Source organism: Pteropus vampyrus, unplaced genomic scaffold (genome assembly GCF_000151845.1).
Source record: "Pteropus vampyrus isolate Shadow unplaced genomic scaffold, Pvam_2.0 Scaffold12, whole genome shotgun sequence".
Lineage (NCBI taxonomy): Eukaryota > Metazoa > Chordata > Mammalia > Chiroptera > Pteropodidae > Pteropus > Pteropus vampyrus.
In genome coordinates, this window is record NW_011888793.1 from 6,006,646 (window position 1) to 6,015,023 (window position 8,378).

At 39.2% G+C, this 8,378-nt stretch overlaps 1 protein-coding gene and 1 pseudogene across 1 annotated transcript in view; both read right to left on the reverse strand.

Annotated features, from left to right (window-relative positions):
- B3GALNT1 (beta-1,3-N-acetylgalactosaminyltransferase 1 (globoside blood group)) overlaps positions 1-3,404 on the reverse strand; it is a 23,246-nt gene extending 19,842 nt beyond the window's left edge. Inside the window, exon 1 of the mRNA XM_023524560.1 lies at positions 3,158-3,404. The gene's annotated coding sequence lies outside the window, so the exon portion shown is untranslated. The remainder of the gene's footprint in view (positions 1-3,157) is intronic.
- Positions 3,405-5,990: 2,586 nt separating this feature from the next.
- Positions 5,991-8,378, reverse strand: part of LOC111732243 — a 15,579-nt pseudogene continuing 13,191 nt past the window's right edge.

An 8,378-nucleotide genomic window follows, 5' to 3' on the forward strand; every position in this document is an offset into this window, starting at 1 on the left:
GGAAGACTGGAGAGGCTTTCAGGCGTGGGAAATGGGGGCTTGCTGTACGGGTTGTGGTCATACCAGTCTTTGGGTGGAGGTGGTTGAATTAATCCAGAAATAATATTTCTTCTTTCTCAGCACCCTTGGAAGGGTGCCATCTGTAAACAGTTCCCGATTCTGGCCGCTTGGCTGTGGAACGGTGAACAGCTTGGTTCCTGTATCACCATGTGAAAAGTTGAAAGAGTAGTTCAATGAGCACTCATATATACTCCTCCAAGACCGCATAACTTAACATGTTGTCATAACTGCCTTCTTTCCCTCTCCTAAATACTCAGCCTGCATTTCCTAAGAAGAAAGGCAAAGACATTCTTCTGTGTAACCATATAAGAAACTTAACGACATCTGAGAAGTTCAGTTTGATAATATCACCTAATATCTAGCCCATATACAAATTTCTCCAATTGTCAAAAAAAAAAAGGTTATATATTAATGTTGTGCAGTGCAGTGAAGATTCGTGCATTGCATTTGTTATGTTTGTCTCTTTTAATGCAGAACAATCCTCCACCCTTTTTGTTTCATGGCCTTAACTTTGTGAAGAGTTTAGGCAAGTTATCTCAGAGGATTCTTTCTCGATTTGTCTTACTTTCTTTCCCTCCTGATGACACTTAACTTTTTCTCTAGGGCTCCCATTTCCTGTAAGCTAGAAGGAAGGTTGAGATGTTTGATTAGATGGCAAGAATTCCTCATACTTTACAAGGTGCTCTTCGTATTGTTTGCCATCAAGAAGAACATAATATTAAACACACAATATTAATTCTTAAATGCCTAATATTAGGTTGCCCCAGTGTCAGTGATCACCGAAATCTGAAGTGTCCTCCAGATTTCCTTATTATAAAGTCCACTTTCCCTTTTGAGGTTAATAGGTTTTCTGTGGGAGTGGAGACTTTAGAACTTTTCGAAGAAGAAAGTCTTAGATCTCTGCAAGGAGAACACAGGTTATAGATCCATTCACCTAGGTGGGTAGAGTAATTATCTGGATCATTCCGGTACCTACTGCTTCAGATCACCCAGTGGTAGATGCTTCATTAAATTAAATACTAGCTTCATTCAAATAACAGTAGGCTCTGGTCTCTGTGGAGTTTGGGCTACTTTAGAATTCCTGTGGATAATTCTGGGAAAAGCAGTGATGTATTCTAGAAGGTCTTGTGATGCATGTTTTAAGATTCGATAAAATCCAGGAGGAATTTCCTGTATTTAGCTGGGTATACCTGACCTAAACTCCCAGCTCCAGTCTAAAAACAGAAACAAATCAAGAATATGTAATAATGTGCATAATCTCTGCCTGTGGTCCTCTGGTCTCCGGTTTACAGCATAGATATCTAAGGATGTGAGCTCATCCATTTAAGCTCTTTAACTCTGCTGGGCAAGAGCTATATCAAGTTTACATAACAATGATCACCTCAACTCCCACAAAAGGACACTTAAAGGGCATCATCTATTCCACAGACGAATGTAGTGTTCTAAACAGACAGCCTGCATCCCCACTTCTCACAAGGGGAACATTTTTTAATAAGGCTGTCTAAGTCAGTGGGTGATATCAATGGATTTGTTTGCATCAGCAAATTAATGTTTGCTTTTGACCCTGCCAGCTCATCTGAATTTCAACAGAGTCAGCATTCTGAGTCCAAAACGGAAGCTGCAAGACAGAAGCTAGCCTCTAGAGTTTTGTAGCATCATTTTGCCACATTCTATGGGTCAAAGCAAGAATAGGGCCATTCAAGGTTCAAGGGGAAGGGATCAGGCAAAGACATGATCACCGGGAGATGAGGCTCACTGCTGGGGAAGGGAGACGTATTTGGAAAGGAGCTACCAGGCCAAATGCAAACTCAAATGTGTAGTATCTGGTCCTTTGCTCAAAATCATGTGGGTCTGGGGCGCCTACTTAACTTCAAACCTAGCCATAATCACCCATCCCCAATTGTGACCCACGCATTTGCATTGACTGTTAGCATGGCCCATCATTTCTTTTAGTTTACAGATTCCTTGATTCAATGGCTTCTTCCTTGTCACAGCCTTTTATTTATTTATTTTTTCCTGTAAAAGGGAAAAGAATAGGAGAGTTAAAGATGCATTTAAAAATCAATTATGGTAACTTGAAAATTCTCTGAAACTAATAGAGGTGAATATAGGAGTTTAAATGGTTGTACAAAGAACTGTGTTTGGATAGAAGCAGTGTAAGTCCAGGTGCTGGACCAAGTTGGCACTGTATAAATATTCAAATTTAAATCATGATTATGATTCTTTTCCTGGTTCCTGCCCTGGCAGGTAGCCGTGCCCTTTGCAAAGGGTAAAGTGATTGTTGCCTGCTGATACCTCATCATAGCCATTCTTCACCTCAACTTGGCTGACAGTTCTCCTCACTAAGTAGAGAAAACCCATTGATAACAAAACGAAGCAGACTCCATTGCAAAAAGATTAATACATGGAAAAAATAGACCTCTGTCTTTGGAAGGATGCTGTAGGACATTGATATTATATTTTACAAATACTGTATTTTAGAAAGGTTATATTCCAGTATCTGTTTTTAAAAATGTTTTGAATGTCCCCTGAATAACTAGTGGATATATATACTTATGACTGCCAAAAACCTCCCTAGAATGCACAGCCATGGACAACAGTTTGAGAGTAAGAAATCTTCCCCAATGAAATGAGTGAGAAGGGAAGAGAAGGTCCAAAACCTTTAAGAGATTATTGTCTTTCGAAGCAGTCTCCTTGTTCTTTGTGTAGCATTTACTAGCTTGTGATTCAGTTATCTGCTGCTGCAGAGCAAACCATCTATATAATAAAACTATCAGCTTAACATGTCTCAGTTCTGAGGGTTGGTTGGGTGGTTCCTCTGTGGTTTTGTCAGGGCTTATACAGTCCTATTCAGCTGTAGCAGGGATTGGCAAAATTATATGATAATGCATATTTTAGGCTTGTGTCTGTCACATATTCGTCTTTGTTATCTATTTATTTTATTTTTTTTACAAACCTTTAAAAAGCAAAAGCTATTCTTAGCTCAAGGGCCTACATAAAAACAGGCTAAGGGCCAGATTTAACCCACCGGCTGTAGTTTGCCAATCCCTGAACTGGAGCATCAACTGAGCTGAAGGTCCAAGGTGGCTGCACTCACATGTCTGGCAGTTGGTGATGCTGTCCACTGAAGGCCACAGTTCTAGAAAATCCTCCAGCAGGAGTCTCTCACGGAGAGAAGGATGTGGCTTCTCATCCTTCATATGCTACATTGTCAGTCTGTGGAGAACATCCAGGAGACTGGGAGTGGAAGCTGTCAGACTTTTTAAGTCATAGCCTGGGGAGTCAAACAAGGTCACTATGCCGTGGATCAGAGGAAACCATGAAGCTAACCCAGATTCAAGGGCAAATAGACTCCCTGTCTATGGGAGGAGCTACAGATATTATGGCTGCAGCTGGTGGATCTAAGTGGCAGATTTCTACTGGGTGCACCAAAAAAGGAGATCAAGGACTGATGCTGACATTGGCATTAGATTGGCTCTCAGAGCCTCATTCAGATAACTTCAAATTGAGTCATAGAAAGGAATTTATAATCTCTGATGGGAGCTATTGTACTTACTTTCTCTTTTGCCCATACTGCCCCAGTCTGCTGCTAATTCTGTGAGCACTCACTCATTTCCTGCTGTATTTGTTTACAAGGATCTCTGCCATGAGATCATCAGCTCCCTGAGAGAAGAGACCATGCCCTACCACTCTGCCTTGTTGTGGCATGGCTTCAGTAGATATGTACAGAATTTAATTGACTAGCCTTACTGAGGTTTAAAGTCAGATGGTTTGCTTACTTCATAAAAGCAAAACTAATTTAAGAATCTAGCACTACCCACAAATTCCAGAAGAACAGTATGCATCAAAGTTACATTTCACCTTCAAATAATGTCTAATCAATCAGATGGTTAAACTTCTTAGCAGTTTTCCAAACATATAACCAAGAGTTAAGGAAGCAGTATGCTTAATGATAAGTTTGAACTAGCAATCACTTTTAAGGACATATTACATTTTAACTTTAGATTTGTCTGTAGGTGAAAATCGAATTATAACAGCAGTTTATAATATAAGCTGTATATGTTCCAAGGCACAAGTGATTTTGGAGAGGGTTTCAAATCTATAGTAAATGCTGCTACTAATTGCTCAGTTGAATTTTTTAATATATATATATTTTCCCAAATCTCATTGTAATTCTGTCTTCTTCCACTTCATGGAAAACTTTGGCAATTTACTATGCTGAAAAGCAGCTGGGATGTATTTCTAATTGATGATGTGTTATTTTATATTTCTTACTTGACTATCAACATTTTTCATTCTCTTCAGCATTTTCCTCTAGCGTCTCCTGTCTTACTGAACTAGATAGATGGTGATGCTTTTGTGTAAATGTAGGCGGTATTTCCATCTCTTCTCTGCTTCCTTCCATCAGACTACAGATTCGTGCAGGGCTCATGCCAGATAGCATGTATGTGGCACTTAAACATTAACAAAGTATAGTCACATAAACTATATCAGCTGATTATTAAGACATCAGTCCTGTTGGATGGACAGTATCACTACCTTCATTTGGCAGGGGGGGAAACTGATGAACAGATGTTCCAGAAGACCTCAAATTTAACGTGTCTGAGTCAACCTCAGTATCTTCCCATAATATCTCTATATTCTCCTGGATTCCTAATTTGGTTAAAGCAGGCCTATTTACCAGTTACTCAAGTTTAACTCTCAATGATTTCTTCTCCCTTACTTCACATGTCCAGTCAGTCACCAAGGTCTCTTGGATTCTGTATCTCTCTCTGAGGCCCCTGACCATCTCATTCTTCCCCTGCTCCCGAGAAAGCCTCATCTCTCAGCTGGGTAATGCCAGAGCGTTCCGTCTGCTCCCCTGACTTCCAGGTTGCCCATTTAGTCCTTCGCATTGCCTCAAACCCAGATCTTTTCATACAGTCTTGTTTTAAATTGTATAGTGGCTCTCCACAGGGCGCACTCCAAAGGGCTGCAAAGCTCTTCAGTCTGCCTCAGCCTACCAGCGCCTACTGTTCTGCTTCCTGCTGTAGGTGCATTTATCATGCACTTGTCTATGTATCTACTGTTCCCTCAGAATGCAGTTTCACTCCTTGATCCCCTCTACCCAAGAACCACACCCATCTGACTCACCTGAGGGCCACGTCATCTAAAATAGCGCTTCTCTAATCTAAAGATACATGAGAATCACTGGGATCTCCTTAAAAGCATTTTCTGATTCAGTAGGTCTTGGATAAGGCATGAGATTCTGCACTTTAACAAACTGATTGGTGATAGGGTATTGCTGGTTGGTGGACCGCGCTTTGAGCAGCAAGAGTCCAGAACTGTCCTGTCCAATAGAACTTCCTGTGATGATGAAAATGCTCTCGGTTTTTCAGTACCATAGGCACTAATCGCTTGTAGCTACTGAGCACTTGAAATGCAGCTAATGAGACTGAGGAACTGAAATTTTAATTTCACTTAATTCAAATTTCAGTAGCCACATGCTGGCTAAGAAGCCACCATGTTGAACAGTGCGGATCTATTTATAATCCCTTTTCATCCTTCAAAACTCAGTTCTAACATGGCTTAACCTCAGGACAACTACATAATTTGTGGAGAACAGTGCAAAATGAAAATACAGGGCCCTTGTTAAAAATTATTAGTAATTTCAAGACAGCAGCAGCAGAGCATTAAACAAAGCACAAGTCCCCTCCAAGTGCAGGGCCCCTGTGTGACTGCATCGTTCCCACGCCCATGAAGATGGTCCTGCTTAGATTGGTAGAAAAATCGAAACAGTATATGAACAGGTACTTTGCGGAAGAGAAAATCTGCATGGTCAATAAATATCTGAAAAGATGTACATTTTCATAGGAATCAGGGAAATTAAAGCTGCAATGAGATATAATCCATAATGTCACATAAACTTAATTGATAAAACAGTGGCAGGGTTAACATGCTAAATCTTTTGTTGTCATTTCAACAGTTTTCAGAGCATCTCCACCAGGAGTTGATTCTGTTGCACTTCCTTATCCATAAGCAGTAACTCCTCATCCATTAAACTTTTATCATAAGATCGCAGCAATTCAGTCACGTCTTCAGGTTCCACTTTTAATTCTAGTGCTCTTGCTATTTCCACCACATCTGCAGTTACTTCCTCCACCGAAGTCTTGGACTCCTCAAAGTCATCCGTGAGGGTTGAAATCAACTTCTTCCAAACTTGTGTTAATATTGATATTGTGACCTATTCCCATGAATCACAAATGTTCTTAATGGCATCTGTAATGGTGAACTTTTTCCAGAAGGTTTTTCAATGGACTTTGCCCAGATCCATTAGAGAAATCACCACCTATGGCAGCAATAGTTTTATGAAATGTATTTCTTAAATAAGACTTGAAAGTCAAAATTACTCCTTGATCCATGGGCTATAGAATGGATATCATGTTAGTAGGCATAGAAACAACATTAATCCTGGTTGTACCTCTCCATCAGAGCTCTTGGGTGACCAGGTACATGGTCAGTAAGCAATAATATTTTTAAAAGAATCTTTTTTTATGAGCAGTAGGTTTTACCAGTACACTTAAAATATTCAGTAAGCCATGTCGTGAGTAGCTGTGCTATATTCCAAGCTTTGTTCTTCCATTTATAGAACACAGGCAGAGTAGATTCAGCATAATTCTTAAGGGCCCCAGGATTTTCAGAATGATAGGTGAGCATTGACTTCAACTTAAAGTCACCAGCTGCATTAGCCCCTAACAAGAGTCAACCTGTCCTTTGAAGCTTTGGAGTCAGGCACTGACTTCTCTCTAAATCCCTAAATGTCATCTTCTTCCAATATAAGGCTGTTTCTGCTACATTGAAAAATTTGTTGTTAGTGTACCGCCTTTATGAACTATCTTATCTAGATCTTCTAGATAACTTGCTGCAGCTTCTACTTCAGCACCTGCTGCTTCATCTTGCACTTTTATGTTGTAGAGACAGCTTTTTTCTTAAAAAAAAAAAAACCTCAGGAACCAACCTCTGCTAGCTTTCAACTTCTGTGCTTTTTCACTTCTCTCAGCCTTGTAGAATTGGAGAGCATTGGGGCCTTGCTCTAGATTAGGCTTTGACTTCAGGGAATGTTGTAACTGGTTCGATCATCTATCCAGACCACTAAAACTTTCTCCATATCAGTGATAAGGCTATTTTGTTTTCTTATCATTCGTATGTTCACTAGAGTAGCACTTTCAATTTCCTTCAGAAACTTTTCCTTTGCTAATGGATTGGTGCAAGAGGCCTAGCTTTCGGCCTATCTCAATTTTTGACATACCTTCCTCACTAAGCTTAATCATGTCTAGTTTTTGATTTAAAGTGAGAGATGTGAGATTCTTCCTTTCACTTGAACACTTAGAGGCCACTGTGGGTTATTAACTGACCCAGTTTCAATGTTGATATGTCTCAGGGAATAGGGAGGCCTGAGGAGAGAGAAGGAGATGGAGGAACAGCCAGTTCGTGGAGTAGTTGGAACACAACACTTATTAAGTTCGCTGTCTTAGATGGGCACAGTTCATGGCGCCACAAAACGATTACAAAAGTAACATCAAAGATCACTGATCAAAGAGCACCATAATAAATATAATAATAATGAAAAAGTTTGAAATATTGCAAGAATTACTAAAATGCAACAGATATGAAGTGAGCAAATGCTGTTGGAAACATGATTGCTTGACACAAGGTTGCCACAAACCTTTAATTAGAAAGAGACACAGTATCTGTGAAGTACAATATTGTGAAGCATAATAAAACAAAGTATGTCTGTAATAAAGATTAAAAAGCAGAAATTAATGATTGGAAAAGGAAAAAATAAATGAACCAGTAAGTAAATCTTTGGAAAAAGTAAACTAGTTCTTTGGGGGGAAAAAATAGCTACCAGCTAACCAAATCAAAAAAGAAAAAGAAAACAGAAAAAATGTACAAAATAAGAAATCACAAGGAGGATATAAGCTTTGAAACAGAAGAAAATTTTAAATGTTTAGAAGACAACTTTGCATAACCATGCAAATACATTTGAAAGCCTAGTCGAAATAAATAATTCTTTTTGAAAATAAAAATTTCCAAAATTGTCCCTAGGAGAGATAATATTTAAACAAATCAATTTGCATAGAAAAAATAGAGAATGAACTAAATGCTCTTCTACTGAAACTAGTTGAATAAATGATAGTACATCCAAACAATGGAATGCTATGCAGAAAAGATCTCTATGAACTGATGATGGAGTGTTTCCAAGGAACAGTAAATGAAAAACAGCAAGGTGTTAAAGAGTGTGTATAATATAAACCTTTTTGTAAGAAAAGGGGGGG